Genomic DNA, 22,326 nt, shown 5'->3' on the forward strand with positions numbered 1-22,326 from the left:
CCCTGCTATTTCCCATTGGTCTTTGCAGGTGTAATAGTCTTCGCTGCCATTTTGCACGTGTGCAAAAATGCAGTTTTTCAAAGGTTTGTTATTTGGTTTAAAGCGGCTTGATCCAGTGAAATACTTGATGTGAGACAGTAGGTAACTTTTTTCCCTTTTTCTCCATGTCAGAGCCAGGAGGAGGAATGAGGAGACGTTTTGCTTGTTGATCAATGCAGTGCTTTGTAGGATGAAGGTAAGCTTAGCATAAACCCACAAACTTTAATTTACAATGTGACTGCGTTTCAGTTTGATTTAATATAAGCTAAGCGTACTAGAACAGGTATAATACATAAGCGTCAGTAGAAAAACAAAGCGACAAATTTTATACCTGCCAACTTTCACACCTTTTGGCGTGAGTCTCAGGCTTGCAGTTCGAACTCTCAATACGCGATCATGGGGTGGGGGATGTCTTGAAAACAAAGACCCCCCTGAGACCCGTAAGACCCCAAAGACCCCAAAGACTCCAAAGACCCCCTAAGACCCCAAATCTTGAAAACACAGACCCTCCATTTTTGTTTAAAAAAAATTATTTTGGTGGGGGGAGGGGGTACTCCTCTCCCTAGTACCCCTGGAAAAATCGTGAGGGGACAGGGGAGGCCATTCTTGTAATGTTTTTTTCCTTTGTCAACGGCATTGGAAAATCTAAACCCTGAGCATAATTTACCCTTGTTTGGTGTTGAACTTTTTTCACCAATTGACAAAACTACGCACAGGCCATTAAAATGATTTTTGTGAAAATGTATAACCTTCTAGGTTTGTGTGCAGTCAATTGTGAGTCAGTTTACCTTATTGTTACTTATTTTCATTATTGTTACTTATTTTCACTTAATTTCCTGATTTTCTGAAAACATTTACGAGTTGAATAATGCGCAGAGATCCAATTTGACTCATCTTTTCTCCGTGGGGACTGGAAACCCTACAAACTAGTAATAACCAAAAGTTAGGAAGTACAGGCGAGATCGATGCAAGGTGCTGTTAGATTAATAAAAGTTTAACAGATGTGTACTGTGACATAATTCCTCGGGAAGTGATTTATGTTTTACTGGTAGTCTGCACAAGGGCTCAGGCAGGATCTGCTTTCCTGTACACTTTCAGTCATGTATGGTGACGCACAACACTAGCACCGGTTACAAAAAGTTTTATGCCAGGCTACTCCCCCTCACAAAGTCTCACGGCATCGCAATGTCTGTGTAAAGTTGCAAGTCACAGCAGTGAACTAAAATTAGACTGAATAGCTACAAGTCGAGTCTATTCGAGTGAGCTTTTTCACAAATTGAACCTTAAAAAGTAGAGTATTTTACTGTTTCAGTTAACTTTGAATGCGCTGTAAAATCCCCCCCCCCCCCCCCCCATGAATAAGACAAGTTTTTTAGGTCGGGTGGAAAGAAAAAGGAGATAGTACTGGGGTGAGGGGGAGTACAGTACAGTTGTCAGGTTGTCAACTTTGTGCTCTCCACAGGAGATTAAGAGTGGAGGGTGGTACATATTTTAAAACTCCACCCCTTCCCCTCAGAAAAAGACAATTTTGGGGGGAAGTGACAAAAAGAAGAGAGAGTACAAACAGAAGACCGTTCCAATTATTGCACACATGAAAGATTACTAGAATGGCTTCCCTTCCCCCTCCCTCACAAAAAGGTGATTTTTCCAAGGGGGGTCGATTTTTCCGGGGTTACTGGGGAGAGGAGTGCCCCGCCCCCCCCAAAAATATGTAAAAAATGGGGGGGTTTGTTTTCAAGTTTTGGTGTCTTAGGGGGTCTTAGGGGTCTTTGACACCCCCATCAATACACTGTTCAATTGTGAAGAAAAATAGTACAGATAGCGCGGGCATTGAGCAAATAAAATGATCACGGTATTGACACCATGTTTGTTTTTTGCAATCCTTGTGCGTGTGCTGAATTGCAATAGCAAGAGATTGTGTGAAAACTGTGTTCGGCCACCTTAGGCCTTAATTAGTCTGTATTTGTTACAGACTCAGCTTGAATTATTAGGATTCCCAATGTTACAAAGACTGCATTTAGGTACATCTTAGAATTTTATACCTGCCAACTCTTCTCAAATTAGAGGTGTGACAGGTTTATTCAGGGAGTGCCAGGAGTTTGGAAGACAACTTGAAAATATTTAAGGTGGCCGAACACAGTTTTCATGCGTGCTTTTGCTGATGCAATTCAGCGTGCGCACAAGGATTGAAAAACAAGCATGCCTTCAATAGAGCGATCATTTTATTTACTCAACACCCACACTATATGCGCTATTTTTCTCCATTATTAAACGCAGTGTATTGATGCCTTTAGTCGTTTATTACAACACTATGTTAGAAAAGGTAATGACGCAAAGAACCCAGCAATTCTCAGCTTTTTCTTTGTTACCGAGAGAACCCAGTTAAATGCAGCGCATGCGCAGTTGCTCGAAAAATTGAGACCGATTGCTTTTGCAGAAACTTGCCGATTTCTAACGATCCATTTGTTAGAATTTCAAGAAATTTGGCAAAAAATAATTCAGAAACCACACGAATGATCCATCGCAAAAAATCTGAATTTTGACATAGGGAATTTTTAATAATACAGAACATGCAGTGAAAATGATTTTCAGCGAATTACGAAAGTCGCCTATGTCAAAATTTTATTAGAACAGTGTTGACAGAAGGGATTTAATGTCAATTCATAGTGGGCAAATGATGAAAAAAATCTAACGACTGAATTTTTTTTAAAATAAACAAAAACCATTTTTTAAGCCTTGTTTTTAACCAGCCCCATTGCCATGGCAACAGCACTCACCTTAGCCAAAATGTGAGAATAAACCCTTCTGTGGTTAACCTTGACTCTTGCAAAAAACTGGCACCAAAGCATAAATAGCTTTAAAGTAATGGTGGATTAGACAGAGGCTCTTGAAAACTGTGTTTGGCCACCTTAAAGATATCTGCAATAACCAAAATGTCTGTGATTTCCGAAGACATCTCAAAGATTTCTGAAGATATTCTCAGCATTGATGATCACAGTCCCAAGATGCACTTTGCCAAAATATAATACCAGTGCCAACCCTTTTTCTTTGATATCAATGTGTACAAGCAACAATCTCTGCAGTCTCATTGGCTAAGAGCAGGTCAAATTGCCCCAAAGGAGTGCAGAAAACATCATGAAGTTTAGGTTAGAAATTTGAAATTCAGTGCAAAATTGATCTCAGGAAAACAAAATGGCTGTCAAAAAATATTTTCAACCATACAAAAATTACTACTTCCTAGTGAAAATGTGGAAGACAAGCAGTGAATATAAAAGACGTAAGTGTAATGTCATTAATATTCATAAGTGAACATGTGTTTAGGTCACGTGATCAGTCAATGAAATTACAGAGTGAAGTTTTCTGTATATAATGCAAGCATGGCGTTGTGTTTCTTTTACCTGCACTCGGTCTCGATACCACATCTGGCGGCAAGGATGCAGCCATCCACCTAATAGCTACAACAAGACTGGTTTTTCATTGAAGAATTTCCTGAATACCTGTAGAAAGTTTTCGTGGTAAGCATGTGCTGTTGCGACATGTTCAACCCTGTCAAACCTCATGGCGGTTTCATTACAAAATTTTCCATCATTCGACGTCCGTGCCGATGGCAATGCAGGTCCCGATGGGAAAAATGGCTTGGTCCAGACGTAGATGAAATATTCAACACTTAACCAAATACTGGAGAAGACAATGATTATGACACAGCAGTCGCAAAAATGAACGAATATTTCTCTCCACAAGTCAATACCACCTACGAAGTGTACAATTTTCGACAAGCAAAACAGAAAGAGGGTGAATTGCTGGACAGCTATCACACCAGACTTCGCCAACTCACGAAAACCTGCGAATTTGGCAACATTGACAAAGAGATCAAAGAGCACATTATTTTGGCATGCACTTCAAGCTCTCTACGACCCCGAACGCTTTGTGAAAACCCAACGCTAGAAGCCCTGTTAAAGCTGTTAAAGGAAGAACGTTAGAACTTAGCCCCAAACAAGCAAAAGACGTCGAAGATACCGGAAATGATTCTGTCAACAAAATCAACACAAAAGAGGATGATCAACATAGCTGCCCCCGCAACTGAACCGAAGATTCTTCCCAGTCACGGTGCAAATGCTCACAGTCACCCAATCGTAATTATGGAGACAAACAAGACAAATCTTCACGAAAATGTGGCAATTGTGGTGGATTTTATAATGCTCCTTACCAAAATATGTGTCCAGTGCGAGGAAAAACCTGCAACACTTGCAGAAAAATTGGTCATTTTGCTCATGTTTGTAGATCAAAACCTCGCCACGTGGCCTCTGTGGAAACTGATGAAATCTCTGATGAAGAATATGAGTATGTTTACACCGTCAACCATCAAGAAAACAGGAAGCCACACCCCAGAGTCGTTAAAAGAAGAGTTAAAGTCTTTGTTTGGAGGCATAGGAAAAGTACAGAATAAAGAAGTTAAACTTCACATTGACCCTGATGTGACACCCCGACAACAGCCCCATCGACGAATTCCTTTCCATGTTTGAGAAGATGTAGAAAAAGAGCTCGAGAGACTTGAGAAATGAGACATCTTTGAAAAGGTCGAAGGGCCAACACCCTGGCCAGGTTAGTCCTATTGTCATTGTCCCCAAGAAATCTGGAGAAGTTAGGATCTGTGTTGACATGCCAGAGGCAAACAAAGCAATCAAGAGAGGAAAACATCTCATGCCCACCATTGATGACCTCATTGCTGATTTGAATGGTGCAACCCATTTTAGTACATTAGATCTGTCTTCGGGATACCATCAGCTTGAGTTAGCACCCAAAAGCCATTACATCACAGCCTTCAGTGCACATGTCGGTCTAAGAAGGTGCAAACGTCTGCCATTTGGAGTCAATGCAACATCAGAAATTTTCCAAGAAGCAATGAGAGAACTCCTTTCTGGTCTACCAGGATGCAAAAACATCTCAGGTGACATCACTGTATTCGGAAAAGGCCAGGAAGAGCATAACAAGAACCTCTGTGGCATTCTTCAGAGGTCAAAGAAAACAACCTTTGCCTAAACAAAGACAAGTGTGAGTTCTCCAAGACCAAAATCAAGTGCTATGGTCACATTTTCAGCTCTAGTGGTCTGAAACCTGATCCAAGGAAAGTTGAAGCCATCCACAAGGCAAGACCTCGTCAGAGCCATAGTGAAGTGAAGTCTCTGCTTGGTATGGCACAGTATGTACCTCGACTCATACCAAATTATGCCACCATCACAACCCCACTGTGCTTGCTAACGTGACAGGACACACCTTGGAATGGGAGCAAGAAGAACAAAGAGCATTGAATGAGCTGAAAGAAGCCCTTGTTGGAGATCAAGTTATGTCTTATTTTGACCGCAATCATTGTCGATGTCAGTCCATTTGGTCTTGGTGGTCTTCTGATACAAGAGGGTAAAGTTCTTGTTTATGCAAGTCGTGCCCTGAGTGATGTTGAAAGCGGCTATTCCCAAATGGCGAGAGACGCTTGCTGTAGTATGGGAAGTGGAACATTTTCTTCTGCATGTTTATGGTGCCCAGTTTTCTGTCATCACTGGCCATAAGTCCGTCATTGGCATCTTCAAAAACCACAAGCAAACTTCCCTGCAAATTGAAAGGTGGAAGCTTTGACTAATGCCCTATGACTGTCAGCTGATCTATTGACCTGGAAGAGACGCAGAAAACCCTACTGATTTCATGAGCCAACATCCCAGTTCTACAGCACCAGAAGAACCAAATTTGGCTGGAGTTTAAGTTAACTCTGTATTCATTAATGCTGTACCAAAAGCAATGACACTCGAAAAAATCAAACAAGAAACCAAACACGATGCAGAAATGCAAGCTGTCATCAAAGCTGTAGAAACTGACCAGTGGAGTGTCCCAGAAGTCCAAAACTACAAGAAGCTCAAGGAAGAACTATCTGTATTCAATGGGCTTAAGTGTTGAGAAGAAACAGAATTGTCATACCATCTAACCTCAAAAGTAAAGCAGTAGACCTGGCACACGAAGTTGTAAAGACAAAGCAACTAATCAGTGACAAAGTGTGGTTCCCAGGAATCAACAAGCTAGCAGAAGAGAAGGTCAAAAAATGTCTTTCATGTCAAGCTGCTTCAACCAAATCACCACCACTAGAACCCCTTCGAATGACCCCACTTCCTAGTGCACCTTGGAAGGAAGTTGCCATAGATTTTGCCGGGCGATTCCCATCTGGTGATTACATCATGGTGGTAACAGATGAATTTAGCCACTTTCCAGAAGTAGAAATACTCACCTCAACATCAGCCAAAGCTGTGATCCCTAAACTAGATGCAATATTTGCAAGACAAGGAATACCTAGGGCCCGTTTCTCGAAAGCCCCGGAAACTTTTCGGGCCCGTAAAGCCATTTTTAGTCCATCTGTATCTAAAAACGGAGAAGTGTATACGCCTGAAACTTCTTGTATGAAGGGAACTTCTCTTCATATTAAGAATATGTGAATGAAACAGCTCTGTAATCGTAAGGTTTGAGATTTTGTTATGGCTTTACGGGCCCGAAAAGTTTCCGGTGCTTTCAAGAAACGGGCATTTGATGTCCTGAAAAGTGACAATGGCCCACCATTCAATGGTCATGAATTTAAAAACTTTTCTGAGTACCTAGGATTCAAGCACAGAAGAATCACTCCGTATTAGCGGAGGGCAAATAGAGAAGCTGAACGCCTAGTACAGACCCTCAAAAAATCCATCAGAATTGCCCACCTTAAGAAGGCAAAAATTGGAAGCAAGAATTGTATGAATTCTTCCGTCAATATCGTGCAACACTGTACCTCACTCTACCACCAATGTGTCCCCATGTGAAGCTTTAAACAATAGAAAGCTCACGACCACGATACTAGAGTTACCAGTCACTTGGTATAAGCAACCAAAATTTACACCTCAAGAACCATCAGCCAACATCACCCAGAGAGATGCTATGCAGAAGCAGAAAATGAAAATTTACGCTGATCTCATGATCAAGGCACATGCCCAAGAAAGAGAGATCAAGCCTGGAGAAGTTGTACTCATGTGACAACCCAAACACAACAAGTTAAGCACCCCCTACAATCCAAAACCTTTCGTTGTGGAGAAGAAACAGGGTACAAATACAGCAAGTAATGGTTCAAAGACAGTGAGTGTCACCAGAAACTCTTCCCACTTCAAAGTTATTCCAAAGCACTTTGCACAAAGCCAAGAGAACGGTATAAAGAAAGATGATGAAAAGACCCCAGGAATACAGCAAAACCCATCTGAGACCAAAGAAGAGAGTCTGCCGAGATGATCCAAAAGACAAGTCAAACCGCCTATTAGATTTTCTGACATTACAGGACTATTTTTCTCTAAAAAGAGATCTCAGTTGAACATTTATTATCAAGCTTTGATTATTGAACAGTGAACATTGTTGTTGTTTCTTAGAATGTTTATCTTTTAAAGGCAGAGTTACTCACAAACTGCTACTCATTCTGTAAGTTTTATTCACATCTTGTTTTTCATCCAAAGAAGAGGGGGGATGTAATGTCATTAATATTCATGAGTGAACACATGTTTAGGTCACGTGATCAGTAAGTGAAATTACAGAGGGAAGGTTTCCGTATATACAAGCATGGCGTTGTGTTTCTTTTACCCGCACTTGGTCCTGATACCACAGTATTAAGCTCAGACTAAAAAGGTTATGCTTGAAATAATGGTTGACATGACAACTATGAAAACCTCCTCGAAAACCAATTAATTGTTAAGAGACTAATCGGTACTCTGCAGCAAAACATAGGTAAGGACTTGAGAGACAACATGAGAACCAGTAACTTCTAATTATTATAAAATGCTCTCCTGGACTGAGAAAATTAGTCACTTGGTTGATTTTAGCTCTTTATTTTCACTCTGCATTTTGGTTCAAGTATCTTAATTTGAATGTTGAAAAGTTTCCTGTTCCTCATCAATTAACATGATACAGCGTTTCACAAACCCATGACATACTGATAAGCCCAGAGAGCTGTAGAAGACCCCAGTGGGGGTTAACTCCCTTATATGGGCTATATAGGTATGTGCGGCCCCCAAGGGTATGATTTTTCAACCATTTTGGTCATAAATTAAGAGTATCAATTTTGGCCATTTTGGTCATTAATAGGGTATGATTTTGCACTCTAGCCTTGATATATAATGCTTTTACTGGTGGGTAAAATGCAGTTAATGGAACATTATACCCCTTGAGGGTTAGGCTGTTTACGTTTGTCATGCAATCTAGTAGGATAAACAATAGTACAATACTGAATGCTCAAACCATGAATGAACATTCCCTTGTTCCCTTGTTAGCACAAACACTATTCGTGTCTGTATTTTAGCTTCAGTATCTTGCAGTATAATGTAGTAAAATATCTTAACTTCTCCTAGATTGGCTCATATATTTGTTAGCCCCATTCACTGCTAACAAGCTCACCACGTTGCATTTATTTAGTTCATAGTACAGCTGTACCTATTGGTTGAACTTTGAGACACTGTCTTGCTATATAAATCTCAATACACTGTCAGAGGGCATTATCCTGGCACCTTGCACAAGAGTACACAGTTTGTAACAATTTAGCTTTAAAATTTCCCACCCTCCCTCCCTTGGAGAAGGGCTTTTATTTGTCATTTGCCAATAAATTGGGGTCACTCCATGTGGTTCAGTTAAGTCTGTATAGCGACTTCTCCCAAGCTTTGGCATTGCTTGTGTCTTTGCCATCTTATATCTTAGCCTTTAATAAAGGCTTGTCTGATCCAGCCTGTGCTGTGCTGGGTAGGTTAAAGGAAAGGCTCTGCCAATACTCTTGTTCTATTCTCACGTTAGTGGGGGAATAAGTGAGGCTGAAATGGGGTATTAATTTAAGGGTCAGGTCATAAATAGGGTATCAAATTTTTGGTCAGGTCAAATCAAATAGGATAGGGAAAATCACAGATTTTGGTCATAAAGAGGGTAAGGGTTTTGGGAAGCGGGCCGCACACCCCCACCCAATTTTTCTGGGAGTACCCAAGACCTGTTCATTTTCCCTTTGCTTTATTCTCAAATTCTTTAAATTTAACAGGTAGGAAAGACACTCTTTGTGTAGGTCTTGAAGATAGTGAATGACTATTTACCCTTGAATTTTAAAGAGGTCAAACGTTTTGGAGCTTGACACCTGAATTTGTCATGAAAATTCCCAAAGCATGACAGACATTGTCACTTATATTTTATCAATAAGTGTAGGTGCAAGAATTTTTTGTCATAGCTTCGTGTTTGGTGTCCAATTTTCACGTAATTAGTTTCCTTTGTTTTGTGGCCTTTTGTACATGTTATGTTCATTTGCATACTCTATATGTTCGGTTTGTGTGTAAATTTATTTAGTTAGTAGCGGTTTTAGTTTCTGTATATGTCTTGTTTGGATTTGCTACAGCTTTACAGTCCGTCTTTGGTTTTGCATGGGGTTTGACACATTCATTTTGTAAGTTTCCTTGTTTATTTCGCTTTGCTGTTTTTCTGCACTCTTCATGCTCCGTCGTTGTCAGTTATTTTATGTTCATTCCCGTGTTTGTAATTTTGTTACTGTGTTCAATCTAGGTTTGGGTGGAATGAAATTTCTATGGAAAGATTTGGATATGTGTAATAAGCGTGTGCGATAATAATAAGTATAAATCACATGAGTTTTCTCTTCATTTTTGGAATAAATACATGCACAAATTTTTCAAAGACTATAAATTGCACTTGCACTTGCACTACAGACTCCTACGATTTTGTTAGCTTTTGAAAAATCAAAGCATGATTATTTATTCCAGATTGTACTGGAAATCATGTGATTTGTACCAACCTTTACATGAACTTTGCTTTTCTTTCATTGATTCAATTACGTTCATATAACTTACGTTGTGGTTCAATATTACCTTTGGTACAATTTGGTATAGATTCCTTTGTTTCAATGACTGACATTATAATATATTACTGTGTACTAGAACAAAGGAAACTGTCAAATTGTGCCAAGGGTCAAATTGAACCACAGGATATATTTCTGGATAATGAGTCAGTAAAGGCTGTAATAGCTCCATTTTTGGGGGTGTCTCTAAAACGAAGACCTCTAAAACGAAGACCTCTAAAACAAAGACCCAAAGACCCTAAGACCCCAAAAACTCTAAAATGAAGACCCCCTTCCGTTAATGTTCTAAGGCATTTTTACCCATAATGCAGTTTTGCTTCTTCTTTATCCGGCCAATTTTGTGATGTCAACACGCGTACGGTGTTAAGTTTTTAACCACCATCTTTTGCTGAGTGACAAAGCTCTCACACTTGGCCGGAATTTGGGTGACCTACAAATACCTGTGAATTTATAATCCTCAAAAATTTCTTGTGTGCAGTTAGTTTAAACATGTCATGTGATACATTCAAAACTGGGGAATATTTAGATGCAAGAGATGTTGGAATCATATTACCCAGTTTTCAAACTTTGTGATTTATGTTTCATCTCAAGTAATTTGTTTTATAACACAACGTGTGTGTTGGTACATGTAGTTCCTATCAAGACATCATGGCTAAAGTCTCTATTTACGCATGGTTGCGCGTAAATAAAATGACGTGTGCATTTCATTTTAGCTGCAAATTTCTGTCAAGTTTAGCTGTGAGTTCCTTTTGCTAAAGTTTTGGTAATGTAAACGTCATTTTGAAGAAGTGAATATATATATATATATATATATATATATAAAAAGTTAAGATGCTTCGAGCCAACAGGGATGCCACGTGCCAGAAGGATCCAAAAGGATTCGTAGTCCAAACCTCGAGTAATGAAATTTGTAGGCAATTGTGGAAAACGAGGATGGACAACTTCGAGCGAAAAAAATATATATATACAGTAAAAAGTCTAAGAAATCTAAAAAAAAGTTTAAAAATTTAATAAAAATAAACGTTTCGGTCAAAGACCTTCATCAGTTGCAGTGCAAGTGAATAATAAATTACAATAACCTTAAATAAGTTTACAGTATAAAAAATGACATAATATTACAAAGATGATTACATAACAGGGCGTGGTAACACATGAAAACGAAAAAATTAACCAATGATAAACAATCGGTGATTACTAAGCGAGATACTATGACAATGCGGTACAAAACTCAAAAGACACAAACCAAATAAGAATAAATAATCGAATATAATACAAATAAGATTAATATCAAAAAAGTAACGCGATTCGTCGAGTCAGCCGAAAGTGTGAAGGGACCCGCGTGTAAAATATTCAATGTTCAAAAAAGGCGGTCCCAAAATCCCCAAACAAAGCCCTTGAAACTATGCCGCGGCAAGGCACAACAGGCGCCCTAAACAGGGCCCTTAAACAACAATAATGTAATAAATTCCCCGATAGGGGCCCCTGAGAAAACCTAGCGCTAACAAAGCTAACAAGATCCAAGGTCAGGGCCTTTGAACACCTGAACTAAGATAACCGCCAAATTTGCAAGTTATTTTTGCGCTAATTGTAGTTTATTCTTTTTTTCAAGTGGAATTCCTGACGTTTATTCAAGCCAAAAGGTGCCAGAGAGAACAACTGTGCACTCCAATATGCCTCTTTAGTGATTAAAAGCTTTTCGATGTTACTTGTATTGTTTGCAAACAATACAAGTAACATCGAAAAGCTTTTAATCACTAAAGAGGCATATTGGAGTGCACAGTTGTTCTCTCTGGCACCTTTTGGCTTGAATAAACGTCAGGAATTCCACTCGAAAAAAAGAATAAACTACAATTAGCGCAAAAATAACTTGCAAATTTGGCGGTTATCTTAGTTCAGGTGTTCAAAGGCCCTGACCTTGGATCTTGTTAGCTTTGTTAGCGCTAGGTTTTCTCAGGGGCCCCCATCGGGGAATTTATTACATTATTGTTGTTTAAGGGCCCTGTTTAGGGCGCCTGTTGTGCCTTGCCGCGGCATAGTTTCAAGGGCTTTGTTTGGGGATTTTGGGACCGCCTTTTTTGAACATTAAATATTTTACACGCGGGTCCCTTCACACTTTTGGCTGACTCGACGAATCGCGTTACTTTTTTGATATTAATCTTATTTGTATTATATTCGATTATTTATTCTTATTTGGTTTGTGTCTTTTGAGTTTTGTACCGCATTGTCATAGTATCTCGCTTAGTAATCACCGATTGTTTATCATTGGTTAATTTTTTCGTTTTCATGTGTTACCACGCCCTGTTATGTAATCATCTTTGTAATATTATGTCATTTTTTATACTGTAAACTTATTTAAGGTTATTGTAATTTATTATTCACTTGCACTGCAACTGATGAAGGTCTTTGACCGAAACGTTTATTTTTATTAAATTTTTAAACTTTTTTTTAGATTTCTTAGACTTTTTACTGTATATATATTTTTTTCGCTCGAAGTTGTCCGTCCTCGTTTTCCACAATTGCCTATATATATATATATATATATATATAGGCAATTGTGGAAAACGAGGACGGACAACTTCGAGCGAAAAAAAAAAAATATATACAGTAAAAAATCTAAGAAATCTAAAAAAAGGTTTATTTTTATTAAATTATTAAATTTTTAAACCTTTTTTTAGATTTCTTAGATTTTTTACTGTATATATATATATATTTTTTTCGCTCGAAGTTGTCCGTCCTCGTTTTCCACAATTGCCTACAAATTTCATTACTCGAGGTTTGGACTACGAATCCTTTTGGATCCTTCTGGCGCGTGGCATCCCTGTTGGCTCGAAGCATCTTAACTTTTTATATATATATATATATATATATATATATATATATATATATATATAACATCACTTCTGGCCAAGTGTGAGAACTTGGTTGCTCAGCTCAAAATGGTGGTTAAAAACTTATCACTGTGTTGACATCACAAAATTGGCCAGAAAAAGAAGGAGCAAAACTTCATTCAGGGTCAAAATGCCTTGGATAATTAGTGGGGGTATTTGGTTTAGGGCTTTTGGGGTCTTAGGGTCTTAAGGGTCTTTGGGTGTTAGGGTCTTAGGGTCATTTTTAGAGGTCTTTGATTTACAGACACCTGTATTACAAAGATACGTTAGAAAGGTAATGATGTAAAGATCAGTAGCACACTTGTCATACGCTAATGGAAAAATCACGGATTTGCGTGAATCTTTTAAGAATTTCTTGGTGCACAATGATCAGATCTGCTTGGGACTTTCCAAAATTGTTGCACATGTGTTGAAGATGGTTTTGGACTAAACAGAAGTAGAATAAAGGATTTTTGAAAAAATATAATCGGAGCCAAATTGTAAAGTTAGCGACAAAAACATGGCGTCACGCGTAACTCGTGTGGGCTTCACTATTCACTGTTTTCTTGTTTTTGCCAACTTAAGTTTTGTTTATGACAGTAAGACTTAACAGATGATGAAAAAGGTTCCTTTTTAGGCAAAGTGGCAAACGAAATCCTGAAAATTGGTGCTAAATCTTCCTTAAAATCAACGAGAGTGTTAACCATATGATGCATCACGCTTTTGAACCTTGGGAGAAACAGATAATTTTCAATTCATTGTGCGAGCTATAATTCCTGAGTTACCAAACAATTTACCCTCAAAATGTAATGCTAGTAAGTTGCTTTTCACTTTCTGCGTTCTAAACAGTTGGCAAGCGGTGTGATCTGGCACGTGATAATTCTGCTGGCCGTATTGTTTATGACGAGTGCACTGGAGCGTGTCAATGTTGACATAAGCAAAATACTCAAATGACAAGCTAAATTTTGGTACCAAAATCGATTGAATCTTTTAAAAACTGACGAAAATATTTCCATAAAGTTTGTTCAAAACATAAGGTCAACAGTTTTGATCCTGAGGAAGGTAAGCAATCAAACTTTGAGCAAAGACAAGCACGATGCTGCCTTTACTTCCAAATCATCCCAAAGTCTACAGAACAATAAGCATTGTTTTAGATTTCCTTATTAGGAAGTAAAATAATGCATCAGGTGAGGAAATGACTGGGAAACTCCCCGAGCACATGTTGCGTGTTTCAAGCACGTAGTCAAGCACAAGGCCATGAAATTGAATGCAAAGATTAACATTTTTTGTAAAAATTTTCCTTAAGTATGGTATTTATGCATTTTTACGAAAAAAGGGTGTGGCTGCATTGTATCATGGGTGATGGAAAATTAGCTTAAAATGCATCTGAATTGACTGAAATGACGTAATTTCAAGATAGGAACCAATTTCCTTCACTTTCTGACTTATTTCTAACAAAAATTAATTCTGAAATAAATTTTTGCATTTTACCCCAATGTTATGCCTTTGTACATCAGAACTGTGCTACTGATCAAAGAACCCAGCAAATTCTCAGCTTTTTGTCTGTTGCTAAAAGAACCCAGTTAAATGCAGCGCATGGATAGTAAGTCGAAAAAGTGCAATTGAATGTGGAATCGCTTTCTTGGAAATATGCCTTTTTCTCAAGAACCATGCATTCATTAGAATTTAATGAAATTTGGCACGCAAATACTTTAGGAAATAAGTAACCGGAATATTGAAAAAAAATTGAACTTAACAAAGGGAAATTCTAGATATTCCATTGAACCTTTAACAAGGGATGATTAAAGATCTCTCTTAAATTATTAAAATAGTGTTAACTTGTGAGCATTGTTACAAACTTGTTACATGCAAATGATGAAGAAAATCTAATGACTAGATTTTCTGCAAATAAACAAAACCAATTTTAAAGGCTTGTTTATATTTATTCATGTTGCCATGGCAATGGCACATATGTCAGCTTAACTATCAGAAAATCAAAGTTTGTGTTGTTAACTTGCTAGCTGCCATTTTGGCGACTAAAGAATCAAGGGTTTTAGAGAGAAAGGTGAATGAAACACAGGTATCAAAAACTGTGTTCAGCCACCTTAAGAACAAAATCAAATTTGTTACTTATTTACCCATTTGGATTTGCCTTATCCATGTATATATGGTATGGATTCCTTGTCTTGGCATAGTTAATAGAGTGGAATGGTTATGAAGCTGGCAAAGATCAAATGAACAAACAAAGACGGCTAGATTTATGTTGGAAGGTCCATGACCATGCACAATCTTTTATGCATGGTCAAGGCCAAAAAAGTGAACAAAAATGTACAACAAAGAACTTTGTTGGATTTCATGACCATTTCCCTCTTTACGTAATGTTCTCAGGTATTGAATTTATCAAACAAAGGAAAATAAAAAATTAATGGCTCTTCCTTGCTGCTATGCATAAGTCAATTCCTGCAGTGCCCACCCCCCTTCCCCAGGCCAACCACTGAAGGATGGGATTTCAATCCAGTTGCATTATGCAAATTTTACAGGAAAATTTCAAACCTTGGTGTTGCCACAAGATCTCTCTTTGAGATTTTCCCATAAAGAACTCACTCTTGGTTGATAAGTAGTTATTAATAAACCATATAAAATTATTTTTTCTGAACAGCAAAACTAGCCAAAAAGCAGCACTATTTGTACATTCTATACCAATGGCGTTTCTTTATAGCAGGCTTTTATGCCTACAGGGTGCCTCCAAAATTACTGTAACACCATCCAGACACCAATAAGCGATTGGCATGATGGCGTCATTTGACTACATCTGCCAGAATCTTCAATTTTTATGTTTCTTGTGCTAATTAGGGCAATTGTTAGTTGAATCCCACCGGGACTTAAAAATTTCCCCATTTGATGTCATTCAGTTCAGAAAACATTGAGGAGACATTGCCTTAATCTACAAATTCTCTATTCTATATTGGCATTTCATTAGGAGAGTTAGTATTTTGAGCTTAACGGAAACTAAATACATATAAATTACAAGGAGACCTAATTTTTGTTTTCCAGATGAGATGTAAACAGGGAACCAAGTGGATCAGAAACTTGGCAATCAGGATTTACATGCACTAGTTATCCAGGTAAACTAGTAAAAGTGATATACAGTTGCTGTAAACACCGACGGATAAGCCGCACTTTTTTACTCAAAATTTTCCTTAAAAATGGGGGATGTGGCTTATGTGCAAGACCATCTGGACAATGTGTAATAAATTTGCACAAATTAACACTTTCCATCGAAAATTTGTAAGCCGGTTAAGCAAACTAATAAGAACTTCAATAAACGAAGAATATCAGAATTGGCTCCTAAAAGAGTCATTTTTGTTCATAATCACGAGCTTACATTTCTTGCTGCTAAACTGCATTAAACCTTCATTAAAAAATCTTTTAGCCAGTTTATTAGGTTGCCATTCTAGCTCATTCTAGAGAAGCTAAACATCCCGCAGTATGGAATCTCCATTCCAGCACAAAGCTGTTTACATGTCAACAAAGAAAGCTTCGAGAGCTACTTGTGTAGAGTACTCAATCTCCTGGTGAAATGCTTGGCTACTAAGCTATGAACGAACGAACGAACGCATGAATGTGTTCGTGTTCTTCTTGTTGCATGACAAATTCTACTGAAAAACTGACAGGCATGAAAAAATTACCGGTTTAAAAATACCAGAGAAATATCAAACATATGTCAAAGTTGGCAAACATCATGTCCATACTATTGCAAAACTAAAATTTTGGGTAAGGGTTTCAGTTAAAGTATTCTCTGGTTTCAATGTTTGTGAGTTTATGCTGGTTTACATTCAATAAATCAAGAAATGTACCTGTAAAGAACTTTCTCAAGCTCCACTTGTGATGTATTTTAATTTCTTTCCAAAATCTTTTTTTGAAAATTAATAATTATAGTTCCCAAACTTGGGGTGCAGCTTATCTGCAAGTGCAGCTTATCCGCTGGTGTTTACGTTATATTACTCTTGATTAATAAAGTTATTACACTGCTTTGTAGCATTCGTATTGTAACAATTATGCCATCTTTCGGTTTTTTGTTTTCATGACCTGCAAAAATCTTTGCTCAAAATCATTATTCCACTCACACATTTTTTTCAGCAAAATTTGCACTACTCAAAATTGTAATGTTTTTTTTACATTTTAATTAAAATATATCTTTCATTTATTGGCAAGAAAGATGGCCAACTTTGAAATTCTTTCTCATAAGTGCTAACTCACAAGGCTCTGAAATGTGACAAATTGTCTTCTCTTTTTCACTGCAGTCTTCTGGGGTAACCTTGAAATTGCACTGAATTCCTCTTTTGCACTCCATTTTAAATTTTCACAAATAAACTAGGAACTGGGCTTTTATCCATTTTAAATGATTAACTAATTGACTGGCTAATTGAGAGGTTGACTGGCTGGTTGATGGACTGGCAGAAAGACTGATTAGCACTTGGAAATTTTTAAGTACACCTGTGAATTGCATCAACTCATTGTTTTCTATGTGCTTCCCTTGTGTTCGTTGAAGTTTCCATGACATGCTTACTTGTATACATGTATAACTCAACAATGCACTTAGGCATGTTAACTATATATATCCCAATAAAATATTAGTGACAAAATATCCTGTTAAACTTCTGGTTGGTCTCTGAACTGATTTATTCATTGCCTGGGCACATGTAACTGTTTAAGAAAACAGATCAATTAGTAGAACTGGCATGGTGATTGATTGGCAAACAGACTGACTAACAGGTTAACTCACTGATAAACTGATATGTAGACTATTTGACATACTGACCAGGTGAACTTCTCTGACAATGAAATAAGTATTAATGAGTGCTTCCCTTGGACAGTTTGTTAAGCAAGTGTAAAGAGCGAGCAAGGTGATTGAGTGACTTACTGACTGACTGAAAACTGCATTGGCAGAATTGCAGACAGACACAGACCGACTGACAGACAGACAGACAGGCAGACAGGCAGGCAGGCAGACAGACAGACAAACAGACATGCAGAGACAGGCAGGCAGACTGACTGGCTGACTGACTGAAAACTGGCAACTGAATATACTAACATAAAATGATTGGCTGAATTGCAGACAGGCACAGATTGACTGACAGACAGACCGACTGACAGACCGACTGACAGACCGACCGACTGACAGACAGACAGACAGACAGACTGACAGACAGACAGACAGACAGGACTGACTGACTGACTGACTGACCTCTTAGTTGACTGATTCACAGACTATTTGAGATTTTGTTAACAAGACATCAACATTGTGTTGACTAAATTCCCTCTTCGTTAACTGAGGATTGTACAGGGGTATTCTCGTGATGAGTGATTAGCTGATTTTATTTTCCGTGAAACATGAATGTAGGAAATTCGAGATCTGTGACTTGAAGGTTTTGCGTGACCCATGAAGAACTTGAATTAGCAACCAATATTCGTGATTTAATCACTCTATTCTATGTGATTTTGAGATGCAAGTCCTTCAGAAGATTTGTTAAGACTGAAAACATCAAAATAATGCAACCCCTGTATAATTTTTGTAATGTTTTGTAAGACATCTGCAACAACCAAGTAACAGAGCTTTCTTTGATGTCCTTCGCTTGATTTTCAAAAATGTCATATGATCTAGTAACACTGTTTAGAGTGTAAGAGCAGTTTATTAAAAGAGTACCTTGCTTATTTTTGTGATTCAGGAAAATGAAATTTCGATATCTGTGAGCTGTGATTCATTTTTTTTCCATTCAGGAACTGTGCGACCCTCTTAACTGCAATGTTAAGTACATGGTAACAATTATAAAAACTTGTATAAAATGATTCCTTAACCTGACAAATAAGTATTCTTCCTTTTCCAGATCAGATGCCAACAGGGACAAAGTGGACTAACTCCTCAAGCAGTTATCTTTAGAAGGGATGCCTGTTCTATTTTGCAATCCAACTCTTTGGGAAACCAGGTAAACAAAGCTCTTGATTAAGCCAAGTTCTGCTGTGATTATTTGACTTCAGACATGCAGTTTGTGCCTTGATTATTTACACAATGAGTAAGAAAAGGTGTTAAATCACACTCTTTGAAACTAATTGTCCATGAAATTGTTAAATTTATCTTCTGTGTGATGTTCAAAAATAAGCTGTTTTTTCAGAATTAGATTGCATTTTCACCTTCAAAGAAAATTGTTGAATACGTGATTGTATAATTTAGTGAGTAACTGGGCTGCAGTACCAATTGACTGACATTGTTAAAGTAGCTGTGGTCTATCCCATTTGTTTTATACATTAACAATGAGAGAGAATTCCAGGTAAAAGTGAGAGAAACCAAAATTTCATTCTGTGAAAATGATAACTGGCACAGTAAAACTCACAGTATCCAAACTATGTACAATAACTCAAACATGAAATGACTGACTGATGGATGGATAGACTGACTTACTGACTGACTGATGGACTGACATACAAACAGACTAATGGATTAAGACAGACTGACAGACTACAGACTGACTGACTGACTGACTGACAGACAAACAGACTGCCTGTGCTCTGGGAGTAACATCAGCCGCAGGCAGCATGAAAGGAAGTTAATCTTCAAGCTGGACACTCTTCGACCGAACGGACTGAACATTAACTTTAATTTCTTGTGACTGTGGGTGTAGCGCATATTACACTTAGGCATGCCAAAACAATGGTTTTCCTATTTGTTTATTTTGTACTTCATGCGCATGCTTTCTGTGTGTGTGTGTATGTGAACAGTTTTTTGGTATGGTGTGGCTAAATCCACCTACCGAAGAAGGGCTAAGCCCAAAAAATTTAGTTTATCAGAACAAATTTGACACTTTTCAGAGTATTTTGAGCATTATATACAACTTTCGGCAGTGTCACGCATTGTATGAGTTTTTTGATCATTCCTACTGAAGCAGACTGACTGGCTGGCTGACTGATTTATTGAATCATGATAGACCACCTGATTGACCCATGACTGACTTTGTGACTGACTGATTGACCCTGTACTGACTGATTGATTGACTGATGGACTCATGACCAACTGACTCACTAATTAACTCATGACTGACTGACGGACTGACTGACTGACTAATTTATTGACTCATAACTGACCACCTGATTGGCTCATTACTGATTGATGGACTCATGACCAACTGACTCACTAATTGACTCATGACTGACTTTTTAACTGACGGACTGATTGACTCTTTACTGACTGACTGAATGATTGACTCACAACTGACTGACTGACTTTTTAAGGACTGCTGACTGACTCACTGACTGATTGCCGATGGACTGCTAGCAGACTGACTGATTGACTGCTGACAGACTGACTAACTCAATGACTAACTATGGTTGACTTATTCATGACTGTCTGACTGACTGATTGACTGCTGATGGATTGACTGATGGACTATCAACTGACTGATTGATTGATTGTTGAGAGACTGCTGACTGACTGCCTGACTCTCTCACTCACTTACCAATGGACAAAATCTGTGATTGACCGATTTACTGACCAAACGTTTAAACTGATTGGCAGATGATGTATCGACATTGATCTGTTGAACTCTGTATCATATAAACAACATTTTGAAAAAAAATTATTAAAAGATAAAAACATTAAAAAGTCACTGAAGAAAAATCTTGGTACAGTATATTGCATGTCTGAAGTATTGAACACAGTCAAACCTCTCTAAATGACCACCCTGTGAAAAGTGACCCCTGGGAAGGGACCATCTTGAGTCTGAAATGTGACTACCTTGTAAAAGTTCCAAACTATCTCATGCAGCTAAATTATTAGACGAGAACTTCATCTATAATTTATCAGCACCACAGCTAGTAGAACTGACGTGGTGATTGACTGGGAAACAGACTGACTAACAGGTTAACTCATCGATAAACTGATATGTAGACTATTTGACATACTGAGCAGGTGAACTTCTGTAGCAATGAAATAAGTAACAATGAGTGCTTCCCATGGACAGTTTGTTAAGCAAATGTAAAGAGCAAGCAAGGTGATTGAGTGACTAACTGACTGACTGAAAACTGGCAACTGAATATACTAACAGATAAAATGATTGGCTGAATTGCAGACAGACAGAGACAAACTGACAGACAGACAGACAGACACAGACAGACTGACTGACTGAAAACTGGCAATTAAATATACTAACAGATAAAATGATTGGCTAAATTGCAGACAGACACAGACAGACCGACAGGCAGGCAGGCAGGCAGACAGACACAGACAGATAGATAGACAGACAGACAGACAGACTGACAGTCAGACAGACAGACAAACAGACAGACAGACTGACAGACAGACAGACAGACAGACTGACTGACAGACAGACAGTTTGACAGACAGACTGACTACAGACAGACAGGTAGACAGACCGACTGGCAGACAGACATGCACAGAGTGACAGACTCACAGACAGACTGACTGACTGACTGACTAACTGACAGACAGTCTGACTGACTGACTGACTGACCTCTTAGCTGACTGATTCACAGACTATTTGAGATTATGCCAACAAGACATCAACATTATGTTGACTAAATTCCCTCTTAGTTAACTGAGGGTCGTACAGGGGTATTCTTGTGATGCGTAATTTGCTGATTTTATTTTCCATGAAATGTGAATGTAGGAAACTTATTTTTCATGATCTATGACTTGAAGGTTCTGCCTGGACTGTGAGGAACTTGAATTATCTACCGATATCCGTGATTTAATTACTCTATTCTATGTGATTATGAGACGCAAGACCTCCAGAAGATTTATTAAGACTGAAAACATCAAATGTGACCTCTGAATAATTATTGTAACGTTTCGTAAGGCATCAGGAACAACCAAGTAACAGAGAGCTTTCCTTGATGTCCTTCACTTGATTTTCAAAAATGTCATATGAAAATATTATATTATAAAATATAAAGTACTTTTTGGTTTCCTGCACTACTGGTAATTAAAACAACTATCACATATATCGCTCAACCTACTCTACATTGGTTTCAACTGTACTAACGTTAACATATCTCTTATGTATAACTTAACTATAGATATTGTCCTATTCAATAACAAAGAAATTCTCGTCGGAGCAATGCCAGTTTTTATTACAGAATGGTTTCACAGTAATATTTTGTCCATCAGAGACCTGCTGAACAGTAATGGTCAGCTACTGTCTTTCCAAGAATTTAATAACAAGTGTGACTGCAATACGAATTTTCTCCAATTTTACCAGTGCAATCCCAAAATATTTAGTAATCAAAGCAAGAAATACAGAGCCACTGGAAAACGAACTATATACAAGAAGTAACTTTGTGTTTCAGTGAGACGACTCTACACAAATACAACTGGATAATGCTAAAACTAGAGACTTCTATGGTCTACTAAACCAGAAAATTCACACTGTCAGCCAGACTGGCCCAATGGATTGGATCAGCATAATAAGACTAGATGAGAATGCCTGGACCTCCCTAAAGAGCATCTGCAAGCAG

The 22,326-nt window shown here is 38.1% G+C and overlaps 1 long non-coding RNA gene across 1 annotated transcript in view; it reads left to right on the plus strand.

Annotated features, from left to right (window-relative positions):
* Positions 1-22,326, plus strand: part of LOC149113793 (uncharacterized) — a 26,798-nt gene continuing 4,472 nt past the window's right edge. Inside the window, exons 1-4 of the long non-coding RNA XR_016206343.1 lie at positions 1-83; positions 172-235; positions 15,853-15,923; positions 18,687-18,785. This is a non-coding gene — a long non-coding RNA (uncharacterized LOC149113793). The remainder of the gene's footprint in view (positions 84-171; positions 236-15,852; positions 15,924-18,686; positions 18,786-22,326) is intronic.

The sequence above is a fragment of the Orbicella faveolata genome, unplaced genomic scaffold (genome assembly GCF_042242905.1).
Source record: "Orbicella faveolata isolate gen_17 unplaced genomic scaffold, um_ofav_v1 contig_14, whole genome shotgun sequence".
Taxonomy (NCBI): domain Eukaryota; kingdom Metazoa; phylum Cnidaria; class Anthozoa; order Scleractinia; family Merulinidae; genus Orbicella; species Orbicella faveolata.